The sequence below is a fragment of the Ahaetulla prasina genome, chromosome 5, assembly GCF_028640845.1.
Source record: "Ahaetulla prasina isolate Xishuangbanna chromosome 5, ASM2864084v1, whole genome shotgun sequence".
Classification (NCBI taxonomy): Eukaryota; Metazoa; Chordata; class Lepidosauria; order Squamata; family Colubridae; genus Ahaetulla; species Ahaetulla prasina.
In genome coordinates this window covers 15,408,193-15,434,081 of record NC_080543.1, presented here as the reverse complement: position 1 = coordinate 15,434,081, position 25,889 = coordinate 15,408,193, and the positions used below count along the sequence as shown (strand labels likewise).

General features: G+C 43.3%; 1 protein-coding gene across 11 annotated transcripts in view; it reads left to right on the top strand.

Annotated features, from left to right (window-relative positions):
• Nucleotides 1-25,889, top strand: part of CMTR2 (cap methyltransferase 2) — a 154,594-nt gene that overhangs the window by 100,218 nt on the left and 28,487 nt on the right. For 4 of the 11 annotated variants that reach the window (XR_009155406.1, XR_009155404.1, XR_009155407.1 and 1 more), the window contains one exon: nucleotides 7,526-7,699. The exons of 4 other annotated variants lie outside the window; for them this stretch is intronic. The gene's annotated coding sequence lies outside the window, so the exon portion shown is untranslated. Of the gene's footprint in view, nucleotides 1-2,012; nucleotides 2,098-6,771; nucleotides 6,900-7,525; nucleotides 7,700-20,631; nucleotides 20,652-25,889 lie in introns of those variants that run through there. 3 more of the 11 variants (XR_009155405.1, XR_009155409.1, XR_009155414.1) reach the window with 3 other exon arrangements.

Sequence of the window (25,889 nt, the reverse complement as noted above, 5' to 3'; positions counted from 1 at the left end):
TCAAAATCCAGGAAACTAATGTTTTTTCTCATTTTCTTATTGGGTTCTCCAGATAGGCCACTTAGCTCAATATTCTGTTTTTAACAGTAACAGTGTAATTAACCCTGTTGCTCCCACAGTTACTCCAGTAGCTATTACCTTTGGGCTTTTCCTTTTAGCTATATAGTCATAATGGTCTGTCTTTTAAAAGGACATTCAGAGTTGGAAAGGCCTTAAACATCTTTTAGTCCAATTAAATACTTAACCTAGAAACTGCAACACGGAAGGCCTTAGAACAATGTTTCTCAACCGTGGCAACTTTCAACTGTGGGAACTTCAATTTCCAGAATTCCCCAGCCATGGAGTGACTACCTGTATTAGATTTTTGTCTGTCTGTCTGTCTGTCTGTCTGTCTGTCTGTCTGTCTGTCTACCTCTACCTACCTACCTCTACCTACCCACATCTATCTACCTACCTACCTACCTTCTATATCTATCTATCTATCTATCTATCTATCTATCTATCTATCTATCTATCTATCTATCTATCTATCTATCTATCATCTACCTACCTATCTACCTACCTACCCCCCATCTATCCATCTATCCATCCATCTATCTTTGCAGCTGGCCATGTTCAGTCATCTGGACAAATGTCTTATCCGTGTTTAAGGCTAAAGTCAAGTTTGTCCTTGTTGGTTGTGCAAACATGAACCTTGTTTTGCCGGTAAGGGATGGCTGATGAAGGAGATAATTATGGGAGGCAGAGATGAGCAGCCTGCTTTGGCTGGGGTTGAGGGCACACTTTATGCCTTCCCCTAGTTGCTGCCAGTGAGATCATGATGTCACTAGAGCAGTCAAGATTGACATTTTCTGCCCTTTTAAAAGAAGTGGATATTAAAAATAAGGATGAAGGATAATGCCCAGGAAAAAGGATAAATGCCCTTTTCTGGCCAAGATAAGGGATAAGGTAAGAGTAAAGGATTGAGCTTTGAAATTTCTTCATAGCTAAAAATAATTGGTGGTGGTGTAAATTCTAGGGTTACCACCAATACACTGGTGTCTTTTCTTACTCTTTTCACTTACAGTCCTATCAACAACCTCCCCTGCAAGGCCTTACTCATAGGGTGATGATTTTATCTTTTTCAATGGGGATAACCGTTACATGTTATGGTAATCTATTTCAGGTAGTCCTCAATTTAGGACCAAGAGGCACGGCGGCTGAGTGGCTTAATGATGCCAGAAAGGTCTCAGCTACAGTGGTTTTGAATCCAAGCCCTGTGTGGCATGATGAGCTTCTGTCACTCGCCTCAGCTTCTGCCCACTTTGCAGTTTGAAAGCATGGTTAGTGCAAGTAGATAGATAGGTACCACTTCGGTGGAGAGACAAGCTGGTGCTCTGTGCAGGCAGTCAGATTCCTGGTGGCTTTGAACCTTCCTGGTTGCAGCCCCTGTTGGTGAGGCAGTGCAGTCAATGGAGGGAGCCTTGGGTGATGCTGCAGGAAGAGCCTCTCATCTTATCTTTGGTATGAAGTAGGACACAACCTGCGATGGATTCCTCAAGTACAGGGCTGGGGAATTCCTACTTGTTTTTTAAAGTCATGCGAAACAGCAGCTAGTTTAACCCCCACCTGGCTCCTTCTTCTGCAAAACTGCACATTTGTCCTTAATACTATGCCGACATCTTTGCCGCTGTCTAGCTGTCCTGTGGCAGCATCCTCTTTATACAAGTTATCAATCTTTAACTTCTGCCTTCTGTTTAAAGTAAATTATAAAGACTCCTGAGCAGGGACAAAGAAAACAACCTCCTCTATAATCTTCAGAGCTTGATTGGCTTGATTTACGAAGCTGTTCCTTCTTTTTATAGTCTTCTGATTGCCCAGATTTTCATTCTTCTCTTTATAAGGATATTCATGGATTCCCTGGTGCCAGCATCTCTTGCCTGGGATGACCAGGGTTTCCAGATTGGCTCCAGTTTGTGGGTTGCTTTAGAAATAAATTAGTCTGTTGATTGATGTGATGCTTTGTATTGCAGAATGAGCAAAGAAAGTCCATCAGAGGAGAGAGAGAAAGGATTGGGACAAGTCTTGGCAAAGATTTACTACTATCATTGAATACAGGTAGCCCTCGGCTTACAACAGTTCACTAAGTGACCATTCAAAGTTAACAATGGCATTGAAAAAAGTTGACTTATGACCGTTTTTCACCAGTATGACCTTTGTAGCATCCCCATGGTCACGTGATCAAAATTCAGGTGCTTGGCAACGGGTTCAGTTGCAGTGTCCTGGGATTGTGTGATCAGCTTTCGCGATCTTCTGGCAAGCACAATCAAGGGGAAAGTCAAGGGGATTCACTTAACAACCATGTTGCTAACTTAACAACTGCAGCGATTTGCTTAGCAACCGTGGCAAGAAAGGTCGGAAAATGGGGCAAAATGCACTTAACAAATGTCTCGTTTAGCAACATAAATGTTGGGCTCTATTGTGGTCATAGATTGAGGACCACCTATATAAGGCTGAGGAGGGGAGCCATTTGTCTGTGGGAAAGGCAAGGGTGGGCTTCAGATCATTTAGCAATGGGTTCGCTGCCCCGTTGCTGGGTGGGCATGGCCTAGTCGGCCACCTGCACCACAGCAGGGTAGGGTGTTTTTCACCCTTCTAGGCTCCGGAAGTTTTCCTTGAGGTTTTCCTCGGGGTCCAGAGGCCCTCTGGAGGCCAGAAACAGGCCTGTTTCTGGACTACCAGAACCTCCGGTAGGCCTGTTTTTTGCCCTCCCAGACCTCCAGCGTGGCCCCTGCACTTATCTGGAATGATGAATGGGCAGCGTGGAGACTCCTGGGAGGGGTAGGGCGGGATGGGCGTGGCCAGCCAGGGGTGGCATTTGGGGGTTCCTTGGCTAGAGGATCGCTTGAATGCTGCCGAACCCCCAGGAGCCACCCCTGGGGAAAGGGCAGGGATGCAGTAGGACTGCACAAAGGTTGTCTGTGAAGTGGAGATGAAGAATGCATGCAAGGAACTGAAAGTGTCAGTTTAATTATGAAGGAAGTGTAAGGGTTCCAAGTAACACCTCCAAAGAATGAAGACTCCGAGGCCCAAAGTTCCCCAAAGTTCCATTTTATTAGAGACGTCATATTGGCACATCTGAGAAAACCGGAATCTGAAAGTTTCAAGGTTTTCCTCACCCAAAGAAAAGTTCAAGTCCCTGCCGAACACCCACAAGTCCATTAATTGGTCCAATCAAAGCACCGTTCCAGCTGGAGATGCCTCCCAGCCACACCCCTCCAGGTGCAGGGCAAGATGTCCTTGACTCTCTGAGAAAGGAATGTTATTATGACTATATATATCACCCTGGCTCCACAAAATTCCCCCCTTCCAATTTCCCACAGTAGTAAATGTGGCAGGCCTGAAGATCCAATGAAAAAGATGGCTTCCAGGCCTGACAGGAAGGAGCTAAAATGTATACTGTATTTAAAAATATGAATTGGTGTGGTCCAGGTTGCTCGTATATATGAAGGTATAATCCATAGGTTGATGACAGTTCAATGTTATGCTTCAGTCAGTACGTTAATGGAAGATGAAGAACCACAGATGAGTTTTAGGGGAAAACTGCAACTTTCTAAATAAATGAGTTGCAGAAGGAAAAAACGATTCTGCATCTGAATGGTTGGTTGGCAATGAATTGAGGGGATATAGAATGAGTGATTGGGCCATTAGGAGCGACCCAGAGATGAGTAAAAATGGTTAACGTTTGGTCCATCTATTTGCTTAGGAAAGAAAAAAAAGAGATGGTTTTGAATACATGTGTTCATGCATACCCATAAGCACATTGAAGCAAAATAATTGAAAAGCAGGACTGATTTATTTGTTTATGATCAAAGTTTGGGAGAATTAATTGAAGGGGATAGTTGATGAGAGAGTTACATGTAGGACAGAGCGGATGCTAGAAAAAAACCGAACCCAGCGAAAGAAACTAGAGTGAAAATACTGTGTTTCCCTGAAAATAAGACCCGGTCTTATTTTTTTTCCCTCTAAAAGAGGCATTAGGTCTTATTTTCGGGGGATGTCTTTTCCACTGACTGGCCTCATGGTGGCGCCACCGACAACCCCACCCAGCAGGGTCCCGTGTGGCTTTTCTGAAGGTCTTTCTGACAGAAAAATGGAGGCTGGGGGGTGTGATGGGGTGGGGCGCTGTTCGCATCAATCCTGTTTCTCAGCTGCAGAGACCTTTCCTGAAGGCCTCTGATGGTGAAACGGAGGCTGAGGGTGACGCATGCAAGCGGTGGCAAGCAGCCGTAAAAGTGGGCTGGCAAGGTGAGGCAGCTGTCGGGGCGTGGGTGTCCTGGCTGCAACTCTCTTAAAGTAAGCAGGTGAAAAGAAGGACTAGGGGAAACATGATAGCAGGGTTCCAATATCTCAGGAGCTGCCATAAAGAAGAGGGAGTCAAGCTGTTCTCCAAAGCACCTGACGGCAGGACAAGAAGAAACGGGTGGAAACTAATCAAGGAGAGAAGCATCCTAGAACTAAGGACCAATATCCTGACTGTCAGAACAATTAATCAGTGGAACAACTTGCTTCCAGAAGTTGTGAATGCTCCAGCACTGGAAGTTTTTAAGAAGAGATTGGACAGTCATTTGTGTGAGATGGTATAGGTTCTCCTGCTTGAGCAAGGGGCTGGACTAGAAGACCTCCAAAGTCCCTTCCAGCTCTATTCCTATTCCTATTCCTATTCCTTGTCCTATCCTATCCTACCCTATCCTACTCTATTCTATGACCGTTCAAAGTTACAACCTGACTAAAAAATGTGACTTATGACCGTTTTGCACACTTATGACCATTGCAGCATCTCCATGGTCATGATCAAAATTTGGATGCTTGGTAACTGGTTCATATTTATGACAGTTGCAGTGTCCTGGGGTCGTGTGATCTCCTTTTGCAACCTTCTGACAAGCAAAGTCAATGGGGAAGCCAGATTCACTTAACATGGGGCCGGATAGCTCAGGCTGGTACAGCCTGTTATTAAGAACACAAAGCCTGCAATTACTGCAGGTTCAAGCCCGGCCCAAGGTTGACTCAGCCTTCCATCCTTTATAAGGTAGGTAAAATGAGGACCCAGATTGTTGGGGGGGCAATAAGTTGACTTTGTAAAAATATACAAATAGAATGAGACTATTGCCTTATACACTGTAAGCCGCCCTGAGTCTTCGGAGAAGGGCGGGGTATAAATGTAAACAAAAACAAAAAAAAACAATCTCTTTCCACTTATGACTGTATGACTATAACTTGTTGCTGGCAATCCTTATGATTTATATTGATATATTGATCATCAATTGTGTTGTAAATGTTGTACCTTGATGAACGTATCTTTTATGTACACTGGGAGCATATGCACCAAGACAAATTCCTTGTGTGTCCAATCACACTTGGCCAATAAAAAATTCTATTCTATTCTATTCTATTCTATTCTAACAACCGTGTTACAAATTTAACAACTGCAGTGATTCATTTAACATCCGTGACAGGAATGGTCATAAAATGGAGCAAAATTCACTTAACAATTCTCTCACTTAGCCACAGAAATGTTGTGCTTGATTGTGGTCGTACGTCGAGGACTACCTGTATTTGGGAAAACAGAATAACAGAGTTGGAAGAGACCTTGGAGGTCTTCTAGTCCAACCCCTGCTTAGGCAGGAAACCCTACACGACTTCAGTCAAATGGTTGTCCAATCTCTTTAAAACTTCCAGTGTTGGAGCAGTTACAACTTCTGGAGGCAAGTTGTTCCACTGATTAATTGTTCTAATTGTCAGGAAATTTCTCCTTAGTTCTAAGTTGCTTCTCTCCTTGATTAGTTTCCACCCATTGCTTCTTGTCCTGCCCTCAAGTCCTTTGGAGAATAGCTTGACTCCTTCTATCATGTCAACCATAGTTCTTCTTTTCATTAAACTAGACATACCCAGTTCCTGCAGCTGTTCTTCATATGTTTTAGCATCCGTCCCCTAATCATCTTCATTCCTCTTCACTGCACTCTGCACTATTTCTGGAGTCTCAACATCTTTTTTACATTGACTGGATGCAGTAGTCCAAGTGTGGCCTTACCAAGGCATTACAAAAGTGGTATTAACACTTCACGTGATCTTGATTCTGTCCCTCTGTTTATGCAGCGTAGAACTGTGTTGGCTTTTTTGGCAGCTGTAGCACACTGCTGGCTAATATTTAAATGGTTGTCCACTAGGACTCCAAGATCCCTCTCACAGCTACTACTATTGAGCAAGGTACCAAATATACTGTACCTGTGCATTTTGTTTTTCTTGCCTAAATGTAGAACCTTACTTTTTTCACCATTGAATTTCGTTAGATAGCACCCAATGTTCAAGTCTGTCAATATGCTTTTGTATCTTAAGCCTATCTTCCGGAGTGTTGGCTATTCCTGCCAGCTTGGTATCATCTACAAATTTGATGAGTTCCCCATCTATCCTCTCGTCCAAATCATTGATGAAGATATTGAAGAGTACTGGGCCTAAAATAGAGCTTTGGAGTATCCCACTGCATACTTCCCTCCATATAGATGCAGTTCCATTGAGGACTACACGTTGAGTGTGGTTGGTCAGCCAGTTACGAATCCATCTGGTGGTGATGCTATCTAACCCACATTCTTCTATTTTATCTAGTAATAGGTTATGGTCTACTTTATCAAATGCCTTACTGAAGTCCAAGTAAATTATATCGACAGCATTCCTCTGGTCCACTAATTTTGTCACTAATTTTGTATTTACAAAGGCTGCAGCATCCTGTAGTTACATGATCACTATTTGCAACTTTTGCAACTGGCTTCTGACAAGTAACAGTGGAAGAATTTTGATTTGCTTAAGAGCCGCACAATTCACAACAACTGCACTAACTCTGGCAAGAAAGGTTATAAAATCAGGTGTGACTCAACTTAAAGGCAGCCTTCCTTAGCAACTGAAATTCTGATCCTAATTGTCATAAGTCGAAGACTACTGCTATAGTTTCAGTGAAGGCATTAAATTAGAAGAGGCAGAGAAAATGCAGAACTTTGTTTTAGAAGTAAACAAACAGGTCTAAATAAGAAACCCCCCCCCAGCAGTGCAAATGCGATTAATCATTTAGGGAATGATTTAGTATGCATCTAAAATGAGAGAAAAGCTTGAAGAAGTATTTTAGAGCTTTGTGGGAGACTTGCAGTACTATCTCAGAGAATGATATTAGGAAAAAAACATAACACAAATGTGAATATCCAAGAAAAATAATGAGAAAGAAGTCATAAATGCTTTAAGAATGTTGAAATATGATAATACTCCAGGCATAAATAGTGTAAGCGTCAGAAATTAAAATATAGATGTGGTTGGCTTATGAAGTACTTATAGGTGCCTGGTAGAAGACCCGGTGATATCCAAATCAGGTGGCATGAATCATATTTTTGTGCAAATCCTACAGATTAAGTACCTATATCATTATGCATCATGACACAGGTACATTATTATTCATGTCATTTGTTCAATGATGCATACGCTGTCACTTTCCCCCTCATAGATGCCAATGGGAGAAGGATTGTTTAATACAGTGTGTGAAGACTGCCTTGCTGCCTGATGATCAGAAGAAGGCCGTTTATAGAAGGGGACAGGTAGCAAGAACAAGTGTAAAAACTACAGTGAGATTTGTGCCTGGGAAGATGTTGGCAAAATTTTGATCAAAAGGCTGTGAGACGTGAGTAACATTTCAAAAGTGCATGTAGCTTCATACTGGGCAGGGTGTGATTATTTTTTTCCTTTGTAGAAAATGTTTTAAACCTGAGAAAGTTTACAGGTAGTCTGTGACTTACAACCTTAATTGAGCCTGGAACGATGTTTGTAAGTTGTGCCAGCGGTTAAGCAGATCACCACGCCATTGGGCTTGATTTTATAACAGTTTTTTGCAGTTTGTCTATGGAGGTTGTCAGTCATCCTGGTCATGGTTGTTCCAAAGGTGCTTTTTCCAAGAGGCAACTAGACTTTCTTGTTTTTCTTTGAAGACGTTTCGCTTCTCATCCAAGAAGCTTCTTCATCGCCTTGTTTTTTGGTGGTGTTTTGTTAAGTAAATTCACTGTGGTTGCTTAAGTGAATGTGGCAATCTGTAAACAAATCCATTGTCTGCAATGGGCTTCTCTTCCCCCCATGAAAACCGGAAATTCATGTGGTTTTCAGCAAAAATACGACATGAGCCATGGTGGCGCAGTGGTTAGAGTGCAGTACTGCAGGCTACATCTGTTGACTGCTGGCTCACTGTAATTTGGCAGTTCAAATCGCACCAGGCTCAAGGTGGACTCTGCCTTCCATCCTTCTGAGGTCGGTAAAATGAGGAGCCAGATTGTTGGGGGCAATTTGGCTGACTCTGTAAACCGCTTAGAGACGACTATTAAGCACTGTAAAGCGGTATATAAACCATGGTCATGTGACTATGGGACACCGCAGACAGCTCTAAAGGCAGGTAAAAGTAAAGGTTCCCCTCGCACAATACGTGCTAGTCATTCCCGACTCTAGGTGGCGATGCTCATCTCCGTTTCAAAGCCGAAGAGCCAGCACTATCAGAAGACGTCTCTGTGGTCATGTGGCCGGCATGACTCAACGCCAAAGGTGCACGGAACATTGTTTCTTTCCCACCAAAGGTGGTCCCTATTTTTCTACTTGCATTTTTTGTGTGCTTTCGGACTGCTAGGTTGGCAGAAGCTGGGACAAGTAACGGGAGCTCACCCTGTTACGTGGCACTAGGGATTCGAACCGCTGAACTGCCGACCTTTCGATCGACAAGCTCAGCGTCTTAGCCACTGAGCCTCAAAATGTAATCACATGACTTTGTAGTCAGCCCTCAGAAGTTCAGATCTGAGTCTTAAGTAGATCTCAGGAGGTTGGTTGGAACTTTGAATGGTTGCTAAGCCAGGATTACCCACATTGAAAGCTTGTTTATTTCAAGTATGTTAAAGTGAATAGACTTGAATTGCAGAGTTTTTTAGGATACATCTGGGAGTAGAAGGTTGATTGGTGAATGCGCTAGGAGCGGTAAGGGATAAAAGCAAATTGCTTAAGAATAAATAGAAAAAATGGGCTGAGACATGTTAATGCATAAAATTGCCGGCAGAAAAGTAGTGCATTTAAAGTTGTCCAGTTGTGAGGAATGGATCTTTGTCAAATTAAATAAGAAATGGCTGCATAGAGGTATAGCCTTTGACTTACAACAGTTCGCTCAGTGACCATTCAACATTACAAGGGCACTGAAAATAGTGACATATGACCGATTTTAACACTTGCAAACATCCCCACCATGGTCATGTGATTTACATTTGGATACTTGACAACTGATTCATATTTGTGACGTTTGCAGTTTCCCGGGGTCACGTGATCACCTTTTTTGACCTTCTGCCAAGCAAAGTTAAGTGAATTTTGTATATCCAGTGAACATTTTCCATTTTTAGTGGAAAACATGTTGCAAATGATAGTCACATGACAAAAGGACATCTACGCAACTGGTCATAAAAGTGAGATGGTTGCCAAACACGTGTAATGCATGTGTGTGCAGCAGCTGTAACTTTGAGAACAGGTCATAAATAGTTATTTTTAAGTCCGTCATAACTTTAGACAGTTGTTAAATGACCAGTTGTTAAACAAGGCCCAGAAAGCTGATTGGTTTTTACAACAAACCCTTTGAAGAATCATAGCTCATGATTTCAGAGACCATCTAACTCAATGTTTTCCAAGCTTGGCAATTTTAAGATCAACTCCCAGAAATATAGTATGCAGAAGTCCGCCCTTCTACAGGTAGTCCTCAACTCACCATTGAGCCCAAAATTTAAGTTCTAAGTGAGAAATTTGTTAAGTGAGTTCACCTAGTGACCATGTGATTTGCTTAACGACCATGTAGTTTGCTTAAAAATCATCATAAAATCATAACCCAGTGATAAAATCAAATCAGACCATGTGGCTTAATGATTTACGACCATAACTCTGGGCTCAGTTTTGGTCATAAGTCAAGAACTCCCTGTACTCCCTGTATTCCTAACTACGAGATGTACTATTTGCCTGCATACATGAGTACAGGTAGTCCTCAACCTACGACCAAAATTTCTGTTGTTAAGTGAAACATTTGTTCAGTGAGTTTTGCCCCATTTTACGACTTTCACAGTTGTTAAGTGAACCACTGCAGTTAATAAGTTAGTAACCAGGTTGTTAAATGAACCTTGGCGTCCAAAACTGACTTTTGCTAGTGAGAAGGTCACAAAAGGGGATCATACAGTGGTGGGTTGCCCCTGGTTCAGACCGGTTTGTACAAACCGGTAGTAAAACTGGTGGGAGGCTCCGCCCACTGACCCAGGCATCATCAGAAAGGTTCTGCACATGCGCATGCGGCTCCGTTGCAAACCAGTAGTAAAGGTAAGTAGAACCCACCCCTGGGATCACATGACCTTGGGACATTGCAACTGTCATAAATATGAACCAGTTGTTGTGTCTTGCCCGCTCTCACCGCAGCCGGGGTCTGCTTATCTGCTTCTGAACACTAAAGAATGTCCTAGCATGCCTCCCGGCCCCAGCCCTGGCTCCATGCTCAGACAGGCTGAGGAGGGGGCATCTCCCGGCCCCAGCCCTGGCTCCATGCCCAGACAGGCTGAAGAATAGAATAGAATAGAATAGAATAGAATAGAATAGAATAGAATTTTTATTGGCCAAGTGTGATTGGACACACAAGGAATTTGTCTTGGTGCATATGCTCTCAGTGTACATAAAAGAAAAGATATGTTCATCAAGGTACAACATTTACAACACAATTGATGATCAATATAGCAATATAAATCATAAGGATTGCCAGCAACAAGTTATAGTCATACAGTCATAAGTGGAAAGAGATTGGTGATGGGAACTATGAAACGATTAATAGTAGTGCAGAGCAAGTATCTCCAGCCCCCAGCTCTGGCTCCATGCCCAGGCAAACGGAGCAACTAGACCCCTCCCCCTCCTCCACAGCATGTGAGCCTGAGGAAGGTCAATTACCAACAGCTGCCGATTGGAGTGACCCTCGCGTCAGAAGACTTGATAGGCGGAGGCAACAGAAGGAAGGGAGGGGCAGGCCTGGATAAGTGCTGAGTCATGGAGCCACACCCCATGGCCTATATAAAGGACCTGCTTTCTGGCAGTCTCTGAGTCAGGCAAAGTCTAAACATATCTTGCTGAAGTCACTTTCTGGTCTCCTGCCTGCCCTGAGGACTTTGCTAGGACTTTGGCAGAGCTGCAGAGGCACACCTGATTCAGATTTCCCTGACCCGGCCGTCAGCGGAGGAGTGGGACACGACACCAGTTGGCAAGCATCTGTATTTTGATCACATGACCATGGGGATGCGGCAGCGGTCAAAAGTGTGAAAAACAATCCTGTCATTTTTTCAGTGCTGTTGTAACTTTGAACGGTCACTAAACGGACTGTTATAAGTCGAGGACCACCTGTATCGTGCAAACAATCTCATTGTAGGAAGTGGCTGCCTTCTATCACTGATCCACCTGGATTAGCCACTGGTGCTTGACAGTGAGATGGGAGGCATATGAATTTAATAAATAAATGAAATAAATCTCTGTCAAGGAACCGGGAAGAGTTCTTTATCACATCAGAGATCTTTCTCCTCTGTTCTACAAAAGGATCAGGGCATCTTCTGCATATCAAGCAAGACGCTGCTTGGCGTTTCAATTAATGCCTACTTTAAAAAAAGATCTTAAAATGGATGACATCTCTCTTGATTGCTGCTTCCTCTTTCCAATTTCTCAAATATCCCTTTTCTGCAATCTGTATATTTTTCCCCCTCCTTCACACTAACTTCCTTGGTAAGTCACACTGTCAGGGTTCCAAGTAATACATCTGTAGCAAACAGAACTCAGAGGCAGGTAGGTTCCTCAAAGAATAGTTTTATTGGATATATCATATTGTGAAAATATTTACAGACCCCTCACATCCTGGACATAAACTGTTTCAACTCCTACCCTCAAAATGATGCTAGAGCACTGCATACCAGAACAACTAGACACAAGAACAGTTTTTTCCCGAATGCCATCACTCTGCTAAACAATTCCCTCAACACTGTCAAACTATTCACTAAGTCTGCATTACTATTACTGTTAGTCTTCTCATCGTTCCTATCAACCATCTCCTCCCATTTATGACAGCATGACTGTAACTTTGTTGCTTATATCCTTATGATTTATATTGATATTGATTGTTTCTTGATTGCTTATTTGTACTCTATGACTATCATTAAGTGTTGTACCTTATGATTCTTGATGAACGTATCTTTTCTTTTATGTGTACTGAGAGCATATGCACCAAGACAAATTCCTTGTGTGTCCAATCACACTTGGCCAATAAAAAATTCTATTCTATTCTATTCTATTGGCACAGGCTGGTGAAAACAGCCTTTGTCAATTTTTCCCCTTTCCCAAATAATCAGTCACATGGTCCAATCAAGGTACCATCCCGGTTGCCTGGTAACGTCACTCCTCCTCTCTCCGACCATCTGTGGGAAATGTCCTTGGTTCCCAGGAGAAAGTATTTTGTTTTGGCTACAAAACCCCAGCTATCTCAATTCCCCACTTCCTATCTCTCAGCTCCAGTGAGACAACACAGAAGCCTCAAAACATCCTCGGCCAGTTCAACTTCAGGGTTGACACACACTTGGAATACTACGTCCAGTTTTGGTCACCATGATACAAAAAAAGTTGTTGACACCCTAGAAAACATACAGAGAAAAGCAACAAAGATGATTAGGGGTCTGGAAGTTAAAACATGTGAAGAACAGTTGCTGGAACTGGGTATGTGTAGTCTAACAAAGAGAAGAACTGAGATAACTTGATAACAGTCTTCTAATATTTAGGATATAGTGACCAGACGTCCCGCTTTTGGTGGGACAGTCCCGCTTTTTAATAATTTGTCCCGCATCCCACGGCATTTCAAAAAAGTTCCGATATTTTTCCCCACTCCCATTCTGAAAATGGGAGGCAGCAACGCAAGAGGAGATGGAGGAGGCGGAGAAGGGGGAGTGTCGGAGAAGGGGGCGCGAGATCACCCGCTGCCTGGAAGAGCCGAGAGGAGAGCCGAGGAGAGTCGAGCCTGCCTGGAAGAGCCGAGAGGAGAGCCGAGCCTGCCTGGAAGAGCCGAGAGGAGAGCCAAGCCTGCCTGGAAGAGCCGAGAAGCAGCAGCCGCTCCTCCTCCTTCGGCCAGGTGGCGAGACTCAGCGTGCATGCGCAGCCCCCCCTCCTTCCCCCCCGTCAATGGTGTCCCGCTTTGCCATCGCTGAAATCTGGTCACTTTAATTTAAGAGGATATCACAGAGAAGGGGGGTCAATCTATTCTCTAAAGCACCTGAGGGCAGGACAAGAAGTAACGGCGAGAAACTTCTCAAAAAGAGAACCTACCTAGAACTAACAGAAATTTCCTGACAGTGAAAACAATTACCGTGTTTTTCAGACTCACTTCTTTGTCTCCCAAAAGGGGATGAAAATGTCTGCATCTTATAGACCGAATATTGCCGAAGGCCCCACCCATCTGCCGGCCCCCTTTTTTGCCTTCACACGCCCTGTTTTCGGGCCTTTTTCAGGCTTTTTTCAGCCTGTTTTGGAGGCTTTTTTTGGCCCATATTCAAGGCTTTTTTGGCCATTTTTGAGGCTTTTTTGGCCTGTTTCAAGGCTTTTTTCGGCCCGTTTTGAGGCTTTTAAAAATGGGCCGAAAAAAACGGGCCAAAAAACCTTTCAAAAATGAGCTGAAAAAACCCTCGAAAGGCCGAAAAAACCTTTAAAATCAAGCTGAAGAAAGCCTCAAAAACAGGCCAAAAAAGGCTGGAAAAGGGCCAAAAAAAGTCTCAAAAATGGGCCGAAAAAAGCCCCCCAAACCAGCTTTAAAAGCCCCCAAAACAGATCAAAAAAAGCTGAAAAAACTGGCTGAAAAAAAGCCGAAAAACCTTTAAAATCAAGCTGAAGAAAGCCTCAAAACAGGCCAAAAAGGCTGGAAAAGGGCCAAAAAAAGTCTCAAAAATGGGCCGAAAAAAGCCCCCCAAACCAGCTTTAAAAGCCCCCAAAACAGATCAAAAAAAGCTGAAAAAACTGGCTGAAAAAAAGCCGAAAAAACGGGGCAAAAAAAGCCCTGAAAATGGGCCAGAAAAAGGCTGGAAAAGGCCCCCCAAAAAGGGCTTAAAATGGGGCGTGTGGAGATCAAAAACTTTTTTGTTGTTTTCCTCTTCTAAATTTAGGTGCGTCTTATAGTCGGGTGCGTCTTATAGTCCAAAAACTACATTAATCAGTGGAACGACTTGCCTGCAGAAATTGTGGGTGCTCCATCACTGGAGGTTTTTAAGAAGAAATTGGATAACTGAAAATCGGTCTGAAATGATACAGTCTCTCCTGCTTAAGCAGGGGGTTGGACTAGAAGACCTCCAAGGTCTCTTCCAACTCTGTTCCTGTTAAATAGAAGACCTCCAAGTTCCCTTCCAATCCTGTTATTCTATTACTCTTATTTTGTTATTTTTTCTCTGTCTCAAACTTGTGGAACTCTTTTGCCGAAGCCAACACCAATAGCTTTCTTGCTATTGTCCCCTCCCACAAACATGCAAGCTTTCCAAATTGGCTTTTCCAATGGAGTCTTTCTCTCCCCCCCCCCACCATTTACCACATTCCCCCCCCCTGCATTTTCTACTCCTCTTGTCCTCCTGTGGAATCGACTCCCACTCAAGCTGCCCTTCCTTTTATTGATTGCCAAGCCCTGATTTTTGAGCTAAATTCATTTGCATTCTTGACTCTCATTGTTTTTGACACAGGAGTGGTGATTTGTGAATAAAGCTTCATTTCTCCAGCCCCCCCCCCCCCCATCCCCTCCCTGTAGTCCCTCCTCAGAATTGTCTCTTGGAACAAAGAAAAGCACTGATACCCAACAGGGTTGTTTTATTTCACTTTTTAAAAAACATTTTCCGCTTCGCTTGCTTGAGCTTTTGTCACAAGGAAAGTAAGAGAGGGGATTCTCATTTCTGAGCCCCAAGCGACTATTGAATCAATGTTTAACATACATACTTTCCCTATTTCCTATTCACATCTTTAGGTTGTTTGATGAGGGTTGTTTCCCTAAATCTGAGGGAAAGAAGGTGTTAACTTGGGCCAGCGGGCAGAATTGGGATTTTGAGAACATGTTGTGGGTGTTGTCACCAACAGCAAGTGACAGAGAATTGCACTTTCATAAAATCACCGCAGCGTTGTGTATCGCGGGTCACAAAACACTCACATAGCGGAAGATTAATTACTCCTTGTAGTAGTGTTCTCTTCCACAGTCTTGTACATTTCTCTCCCGGGCAGTTTGGCCCACTTCTAACTAGGTTGCACCACCCACTGTTTTTATTTTTCTGAAATGCCTATGGGCCCTGGGGATTTGCTATTGGCTTTTTAGCAATCCAGCTTCCTTTTTTTAAAGTTTTATTTTTAATTAAAGAGATCTTTAAAATATTGAGATGGGTATATAACCTGAAGAGGACCAAGGAAGATATCCAGGGGCTCTCTTATTTTCCAGCTTTGGTTTGAAGGTTGTTCTTTTTTATCCAAAAAAAGGGCAGTGTACAGTGGTGGGTTTCTACCAGGGGTGAAATGATCCCGGTTCGGGCCGGATCTCCTGATCCAGTAATGATGGCAGCGGGTGGTTCGGAGAACTGGTAGCAAAAATCCCCACCCCCATTCCCAGCTGAGCTGCGTGATCATCAGAGTTTTTTTTTTTTTTACTTTTAAAAGCATTTTTTTTCGGCCGAAAAAATGCTTTTAAAAGTAAAAAAAAAAAAACTCTGATGATGGTGCAGCTCAGCTGGGATCAGAGCCTTTTAAAAGCATTTTTTACAACCTCTTGGGCTGAAGAGGTTGTAGAAAAAATGCTTTTAAAAGTTTGGGTTTTTTTTGCATTTATATCCCGCCCTTCTCCGAAGACTCAGGGCGGCTTACACTATGTCAAGCAGTAGTCTTCATCCATTTGTATATTATATACAAAGTCAACTTATTGCCCCCAACAATCTGGATCCTCATTTTACCTACCTTATAAAGGATGGAAGGCTGAGTCAACCTTGGGCCTGGTGGGACTTGAACCTGCAGTAATTGCAGGCAGCTGCTGTTAATAACAGACTGTCTTACCAGTCTGAGCTACAGAGAAGAAAAGTTAAAAGAAAAACTTGGCCACGCCCACCCAGTCACATTACCCTCCACCAAGCCACGCCCACAGAACCCATAGAAACAAATTTTACATTTCACCCCTTGTTTCTACCAGTTCGCCCTGGTTCGCACGAACCAATAGTGGTGGCAGTGGGAGGCTCTGTTCACCCGCCCAGTCGTCATCACAGACAGTCTGCGCATGAGGTCACAATTGCGAACCGGTAGCAAAGGTAGTGGAACCCACCACCGGCAGTGTAATGATAAATGTATATAAAAAATAGGCAGTATTGGGTTGGTTACTTTTTCTAAACTTGGAGGGATCTCAGAGAACTGGGACAACGTTTTTACCAACCTGATTTTGACATCACAAAATTGAATGCCTGTTGTTGTTTTTCAAAGATTTCAGAGTTTTTAAGGGTAGAATTGGGCACAGGAAGTCTCAATTTTAAAAAGCCACCAAGCCAAAATTTGTGTATCCGAAATCCAGTCATAGTTGCTTGTGTGTTGTGTTTAGTTAAGAATTTTGAATAACGGTGGTCAAACCAGGTTAATAGGAACCAGAAGGAAAAACTAACACACCAGAAGAAAGCCTTCCCAAGTTTCCATGTCACGTTAAGCCAAAATATTATTTATATGGTAGTTTCAGGGGCAGAGACCAGTAAAATCTTTGGCCAAAGAAGTTGTAGAAAAAATGCTTTTAAAAGAAAAAAAAAGTTGGCCATGCCCACCATCACATTGGGGTGGGAATGGAGATTTTGCAGTATCCTTCCCCTGCCATGCCCACCAAGCCATGCCCACCGAACCGGTAGTAATAAATTTTACATTTCACCACTGGCCCAGGAACCTGTTGTGACTCCAGCCCCCGAACCTGGCCCCATGCCCGAAAGTGACTCCGAGAGTGAGGGGGAAGGGCTGGTAAGGCTTACCTCGGGAGCACCAATTCCTTTGGCCTGGCTCCAGGAGCCAGAACCAAGCCAGTCAGAGAACCATCCCCTGGTTCCTCCTTTCCCTTCAGACACAGCTGATAATAATCAAGCTTGGATTGACCCGTGCTTCAGAAGATTAGAGAGGCTAGAGAGGCATTGTCATCAAAGGGAAGGGTGGGGCAGGAGCCGCACCCCACAGGATATATAAGGAGCTTTGGGACTGCTCTCACTCTATGGGAAGCAAAAGTTTAGCTGGACCATTTCAAAAAGAGCTGAAAGTCTTGCTACGTGAGTCATTTGTTTGAACTTTGGCAGGCAGCTGCGATTTCTCTGCCAGGACTGATAAGAGCCGTGAATCCACTGGCTGAAGGCCAGCTCGTTAATCCAAAGTCAGGAAGGAGACAGAACAGAACCCTTTTTTGCTGGCAGAATGCTTGGACCACCACAGGTGCCCCCTACATGAGTGACACCCCCTGGCCTCGCCTCCCCCCAAGTCAAATACAACCCTGAAGCAGCCCTCCAGGTTTGACACTCCTGTTCTACATTATGTTCTACATAAACGTACAGAAGATTTTACTTTTCAAAAATGCAGCAAAGAATACAGGCAGTCCTCAACTTATGACCTTTTTGACAATTGGTTGTTAAGCAAAGACTAGGCTTTTAAGGTTGAGGACTGATCCAATATGTTTCAGATAAACTGACCTCCTTTATCTTAAGTCCTTTTTTTTCTTTTTCCCTTTCCTTTGGTAAAATTAACAGTCGTGCAAAACCAAAAATGTTGTGAAGACCGAGGGTTATGTTATAATAATCCAGTGGGGAAGAACTGTTAGAGAGCCTAACTTTCCAAATTCTCATCTCACATGCTGTTGAAAAGATTTGGCTCCAATGTGCCCATCAATATCATTAACAAGCAAACAAAAGGTAGGGATGTTTGCAATCTGCAAAATGCACCAGCCTGTTGATTGATTATATGCCATCGAGTTGGTGTCAACTTTTAGCGACCACATAGATTTTTTCCAGCAGGATCTGTCGGGAGGTAGATGCTTTCAAATTGCTTTAATAAGGTTAATGCTGCGGATTTCTGCCTTGATCAACCTGTGCAGTGAAATAACCTGAGAAGTAGAATCACAGAAGAGCTTTATTCCTTATGTCTCAAATGATGGTTTAATGCCGGGATAGAAATGACGAGTTCTTATCGATAGAATCGAATTTGCGTTTACTGCTCAAGTTAGTCTTCGATTTATGACCATAGTTTGAATTAGAATTAGAATAGAATGAGCTGGAAGGGATCTTGGAGGTCTCCTAAATCCAGCCCCTTGCTCAAGCAGGATAACCAATACTATTTCAGGTAAGTAACATAACATAACATAACAACAGAGTTGGAAGGGATCTTGGAGGCCTTCTAGTCCAACCCCCTGCCCAGGCAGGAAACCCTACACCATCTCAGTCAGATGGTTATCCAACATTTTCTTAAAAATTTCCAGTGTTGGAGCATTCACAACTTCTGCAGGCAAGTCGTTCCACTTATTAATTGTTCTAACTGTCAGGAAATTTCTCCTTAGTTCTAAGTTGCTTCTTTCTTTGATCAGTTTCCACCCATTGCTTCTTGTTCTACCCTCAGGTGCTTTGGAGAACAGCTCGACTCCCTCTTCTTTGTCGCAGCCTCTGAGATATTGGAACACAGCTATCATGTCTCCCCTAGTCCTTCTTTTTATTAAACTAGACATACCCAGTTCCTGCAACCGTTCTTCATATGTTTTAGCCTCCAGTCCCCTAATCATCTTTGTTGCTCTTCTCTGCACTCTTTCTAGAGTCTCAACATCTTTTTTACATCGTGGCGACCAAAACTGGATGCAATATTCCAAGTGTGGCCTTACCAAGGCATTATAAAGTGGCACTAACACTTCACGTGATCTTGATTCTATCCCTCTGTTTATGCAGCCCAGAACTGTGTTGGCTTTTTTAACAGCTGCTGCTGTGACTGCCTAGTCTCTTCTTAAAAATATCCAGTGATGGAGCGCCCACGATTTCTGTAGGCAAGCTGTTCCACTGGTTAATTGTCCTCACTGTTCTCCTTAATTCCAGGTTGCTTCTCTCTTTGATTAGTTTCCATCTATTGTTCCTTGTCCTGCCCTCTCGTGCTTCGGAGAATAAACTGACCCCCTTTTCTTTGTGTCAGCCCCTCAAATACTGGAATAGGGCTATTATGTCACCCTTAATTCTTCTTTTCTTTAGACTAGCTAAACCCAAATCCCGCTGCTGTTCTTCATCTTAGTTCATCTGCAGCCTTTGATCCAGGGGTGAAATCCAGCAGGTTCTGACAGGTTCTGGAGAACTGGTAGCGGAAATTTTTGAGTAGTTCGGAGAACCGGCAAATACCACCTCTGGCTGGCCCCAGAGTGGGGTGGAAATGGAGATTTTGCAATATCCTTCCCCCAGGAGGTGGGAGAGAATTGGGATTTTGCAGTATCCTTCCCCTGGAGTGTGGTGGGAATGGAGATTTTGCAGTATCCTTCCCCTTCCACCCCCACCAAGCAGAACCAGTAGGGAAAAATTTTGAATTTCATCCCTGCTTTGATCATCTTAGTTGCTCTTCTCTGAACTTTTTCCAAAGTCTCAACATCTTTTTTGTAGTATGGTGACCAAAATTTGTTGCGGTATTCTAGGTGTGGTCTAAAGCGGTACTAATACTTCACAGGATCTTGATTGTATGCCTCTGTTTATACAACCCAGGATTGTATTAGATTTTTTGGCTGCTGCTGCACACTGCTGGTTCATATTCATCTACTACGACTTCAAGGTTTTGGTTACCACCTTTAAAGCGCTCCATGGCTTGGGGCCTGGGTACTTACGGGACCGCCTGCTGTTACCTCATGCCTCCCACCGACCCGTACGCTCACACAGAGAGGGACTTCTCAGGGTGCCGTCCGCCAGGCAATGTCGGCTGGCGGCCCCCAGGGGAAGATCCTTCTCTGTGGGGGCTCCTACTCTTTGGAATGAACTTCCCCCTGGTTTACGCCAAATACCTGACCTTTGGACCTTTCGCCGCGAACTGAAAACATATTTGTTTGTTCGCGTGGGGCTTTCTTAAATTGCCTAGATTTCAAATTTTAAATTTTATTTAAGCTTTAAATTGGGGTTTTTAGATTTTTAACCATTTTAATTTTCGGCCACACTGTATAATAAGTTTTTTAATTTACTTTTAATTGTACATTGTTTTCTTTTTTACCTTGGCTGTACACCACCCTGAGTCCTTCGGGAGAAGGGCGGTCTATAAATCTAATAAAATAATAATAATAATAATAAAATAAGGTCCCTCTCACAGTTACTGTTTTTGAGCCAAGTCTCACCTAATCTTTACTTATTATACCTTCGGTTTTTCTTGCCTAAATGTAAAACTTTGTTTTCTCCACATTAAAATTCATTTTGTTGGATACGGCCCATTGTTCAAGTTTGTCAAGTTAAGTAGTTTATTTGTTTATTTATACAGGTAATCCTTGACTTACGACCGCAATCAAGCTCAACATTTCTGCTGCTGGTTGAGATACTTGTTAAGTGAGTTTTGCCCCATTTTACGACCTTTCTTGCCACAGTTGTTAAGTGAATCACTGCCGTTGTTAAGGTGATGACATGGTTCTTAAGTGAATCTGGCTTCCCCATTGACTTTGCTTGCCAGAAGGTCCCAAGAGGTGATCACATGACCCTGGGTCATTGCAACCGTCGTAAATATGAGTCAGTGGGCAAGCATCTGAGTTGGTGACCGATCAAAGTTACAACGCTACTGAAAAAAGTGACTTGTGACCATTTTTCACAGTCACAACCCTTGCAGCATCCCCATGGTCATGTGATCAAAATTCAGATGTCGGCAACTGATTCATACTTACGATCATTGCTGTGTCCCAGGGTCATATGCAACCTAAGCGCTCCATGGCTTAGGACCCGGGTACTTACGAGACCGCCTGCTGTTACCTTATGCCTCCCACCGACCGGTACGCTCTCACAGAGAGGGTCTCCTCAGGGTGCCGTCCGCCAAACAATGTCGGCTGGCGGCCCCCAGGAGTAGGGCCTTCTCTGTGGGAGCAGCGACGCTCTGGAATGAACTTCCCCCTGGCCTACGCCAAGTGCCTGATCTTCGGACCTTTCGCCGTGAGCTAAAAACATACTTATTTATTCAAGCTGGACTGGCATAATGGTTTTTTAACATTTTAATTGGGTTTTATTGTTGTGGGGTTTTAAATTTTTAAACATTTTAAAATTTAAATTTTTAAACATTGGCCTTTTTTTAATATGTTTTATTTTAAATTTTGATTTTAATTGTATATATATTGTGTTTTATTTAGGCTGTACACCGCCCTGAGTCCTTCGGGAGAAGGGCGGTATAAAAATTTGATAAATAAATAAATAAATAAATAAATAAACCTTTTGACAAGGAAAGTGAATGGGGAAGCCAAATTCACTTAACAAAGACATTACTAACTTTATCAACTGCAGTGGTTCACTCAACGACTGTGGCAAGAAAGGTCATAAAATGAGGCAAAACTCACTTAACAAATGTCTTGCTTAACAGCAGAAAGTTTGGGCTCAGTTGTGGTTGTAAGTCAAGGGCTATCTGAACCCACTTTTTTGCTGTACCTGTAAAATGATGAGAATGGCTTTTAAATTTCTGGGAGCAAATTGGGTTTAGAAACCCAGAATTCTAAATTACAGTGGTACTTCGGAATTCGTTGTTAATTAGTTCCGGGAGTCACGATGAGTACCAAATACAAGGAATGCCAAACAGATTTTTCCAATAATATAGTGAGTCACAAGGCAGCCAACACCAATAAGGTTTACCGTGTTTTCCCCAAAATGAGACCAGGTCTTATATTCATTTTTGCCCCCAAAGACGCATTAGGACTTAATTTTGGGGAAGTATGGTACTAAATGCGTCTGTCTGGGTGATGTTTTTAACTGGGGCTTATTTTTGGGGTAGGGCTTATTTATTACGAGCATCCTGAAAACCACGCTAGGACTTATTTTCCGGTTGGGTCTTATTTTCGGGGAAACACCGGCAGCTTGTGCGTTGAGTACCAAACGAATGATGAGTACCGGGGGGAAAAATTCATGTCAGAATGTGTTGAGTACCAAGTTCGATGAGTTTCAAAGCAGTTGAGTACCAAAGTACCAGTATAAATGTTTTCTTTGAAAGCTCCTATTGTTAGCATGATTCGGGAGGAGCTGCTTGCCTCGTTATCCTCTATTCCTTTTTATTTTAAAAACGTTTTCTTTTCTGCATATATCCTCTTTCTGCTCAGGCAAGCAGTCTGTAATTCACCCATCATCGTAAAATATTTCTAAAAATTGAGGAAAATTACACCGAAAGCAAGGCTGTTTAATATGAGCATGAATGCATTCATATGCACAGATGCACATCAGAGCCTTCAGGGAGATGGGCAACACTTGGCCTGCCAGATGTCGCTAAATGACATTCATTGCATCCCTTCCTGTTGGATATACTGGTTGATTTGCCAGGAGTTCAAATCGAGCAACCTCTGGAAAGCATCAGGGATCAGGGTTATGCAAGATCTAAATGGGAGCTAAGATCTAAGCCAGTGATTTATTTTGACGAGCAAATGAGTCAGTGGTGGGATTCAAATAATTTAACAACCGGTTCGCCCAGGGTCAGGTTGGCTGTTGTGGGAGGTGTGGCCCATCCCCATCTTCCAGCTCTGCCGCACATGCGGGACAAGCGCCCCGCAATGGCCAACCTGACTCTGAGCGAACCAGTTTTTAAATCCCCCCCCCCACTATCAAAGTGGATCCTGGGCGCTGCGCTGCAATGGAGAAACAGGAAACAGAGCAGCTGGCACGAGGGGAGGAGGAGGAGCAGGGAGAAGAAACAGGGAAAGTGGCATGCTCCTTTTCTCGTGACGGCCGCCCCGTTGCTCATTTTTCCATTGCAGCACAGTGCCCAGGATCCACTTTGATAGCGGGGTGGTGGTAATTTAACAACCGGTTCAATTGAACCGGTGCTAACCGGCAGAATTCCACCACCGAAATGAGTGCAATTGAACTCTGATTCATATCTTGCAGCCGGTGTTTCTCAACCTTAGCAACTTTAAGATGGGTGGACTTCAATTCCCAGAATTCCCCAGCCAGCCTTGCTGAAGTCCACCCGTCTTAAAATTGCTAAGGTTGAAAAACACTCCTTGCCTCTCAGTACAGCGAGCTTTGGAGCTGAAGATGGCTCATCTATATATACCCCTGACCTCCCCCACATCTCAAATGGTCAAGGCTCTGCAGGATGATCTGTCTTGGATCTACTTGCAAACGGGATAGGAAGGATTCTAATAATCAAGTCCTATGACAAATGATAAAAGGAGCCGGGCATGTTTAGCTTGCAGAAGAGAAGATTAAAAGGAAACATGTCAGCTGCCTCCAGATATATTGAAATGCTGTCACATTGAGCTAACTTATTTTTTGTTCTGCTGGAAGGCCAGGTTGTGGAGGAGAGGGCAAAGAAGTGGGTGGAAAGAAAAATAAAGACTGTAGTTAAGCAGGAGGAGAAGTGGGATTAGGGGTTGTGGGGTTCTTCTTACTGAAAACATCTCCACTGAAAACTTGAACAATCGGTTGTCAATTATCCTGTAGTTACATCCTGAACTGCAGGTCATACATTGAAGGAGAAGCTGGCTAGATGAACCTCTTTCTGTGATTATGAAACCAACTCAGTTGTGGTTACTTGCTACAGCGTTGGTTCCCATGGTGAAAACCCAAGTTTGCAATAAGTGGGAGGTAGGTTTCACTAGAAGTGTTGGAACTGAGATAGTTCTGAAATTCACACTGCCCTTCAGCTTGTTTACAGAGATTATCAGCTACTTGCTTCGTAACATGAAGATCAGAGCCTTCTCCCACCGCTTGAACCCTGGGTGGAGGCCCCAAACTTTTTAAAGTAAGCAGAATTATCTTAACACTATAAGCCGCCCAGAGTTATTTTAAAATAAGGTGGTGTCAAATAAATTTAATAATAAATCAAAATAAATGATTGGCCCTCAGTACTTGAAGCACAACTATTACCTTAGATGAGATACCAAGAACAATTGCAGAAATTGGGTATGTCTGTTTAATGAAAAGAAGGATTAGAGGTGACCTGATAGCAGAGTTCTAATATCTTAGGGACTGCCACAAAGAAGAGGGAGTCAAGCTATTCTCCAAAGCACCTGAAGGCAGGACAAGAAGCAATGGATGGAAAATAATCAAGAGGAGAAGCAACCTAGAACTAAGGAGAAATTTCCTGAAAGTTAGAAAATTTAATCAGTGGAATAACTTGCCTCCAGAAGTTGTGAGTGCTCCAACACTGGAAGTTTTTAAGAAGAGATTGGACAGCCATTTATCTGTTAAAAAGATCAGGTATTACTCACAAAGTAAAATTCTACTGCATTGACCTCAGCTAGGATTATCCACATCATTGTATAAAGTGAGATAACTCTCTTGGACAACAAATCGTGAGGAGAGCATAGTATACATGCAACATGACCTCCCTTTCATCTCCTAACCTGACGCCTTCAGATGTATGAAGATGCATACTAGCTAGGAATGCCAGAATGTATGTCTTGAGGGAACTGGATTTAGGGATAGAGATGAGAACAGTCTTTCTCTAGAAATAGAGAAAACATTTGCTTATAGCTACTTACAAAAATAGGGGAAGCGGTGGCTCAGTGGCTAAGACACTGAGCTTGTCGATCGAAAGGTTGGCAGTTCAGTGGTTCGAATCCCTAGTGCCGCATAACGGGGTGAGCTCCCATTACTTGCCCCAGCTTCTGCCAACCTAGCAGTTCGAAAGCCCGTAAAAATGCAAATAGAAAAATAGGGACCACCTTTGGTGGGAAGGTAACAGCGTTCTGTGCGCCTTTGGCATTTAGTCATGCCGGCCACATGACCACGGAGACGTCTTCGGACAGCGCTGGCTCTTCGGCTTTGAAACGGAGATAAGCACTGCCCCCTAGAGTCGGGAACGACTAGCATATATGTGTGAGGGGAAACCTTTACCTTTTACATACAAAATAGACCAGGGTTCCAAACTTCATACATGTCTTCTAGATGTGTATGAATTCAGCCCCCCAAATGGCTGTGGGAGCTACATTGTCATTAGGTGTTTAGTTGCAGGTCTTTACTGATAACATACCAGATTGTATAAGGAAGGGTATCTTTTAGATTGTCTATCTCAGTGTTTCGCAACTTTAAGACAGGTGGACTTCAACTCTGAGAATTCTGGGAGTTGAAGTCCACCCATCTTAAAGGTTGAGAAACATTGGTCTATCTCATGGGTAGTCAACCTTTTTATACCTACCGCCCACTTTTGTATCTCTTAGTAAAATTTTCTAACCGCCCACCGGTTCCACAGTAATGCGCTATGTATCGTCGTCTGTGCATGCCTCTCGCGCATCATGGATTGGGGTTGGGGGGGCGGGCACCAGCTACCAGCTCTGCTTGTCTGTTACAGCTGGGTGCTGTGGGGGGAGATGCGCAAGCTATTCTGGGACGAGGCTCTTTTGTTTGCCATCGCACTATAGCGCCATTTAGTTTCACTTACGTAACGTGAACTGAACTTATGCACGGGTGATACAAATAGTATATTTTCAGAAATTTAAATTGTCACGGGGAATTTTATGAAAACCTAATGAAAATGTTTTTAAATAATGCTATGATTTTTTTAAAAAAAGTCAATTAAATTAAAAAAAGGGAAAGTGCTTCAGTATCGGACAAAACCCCTACCGCCCACCATGAAAGCTGGTACGCCCACTAGTGGGCGAT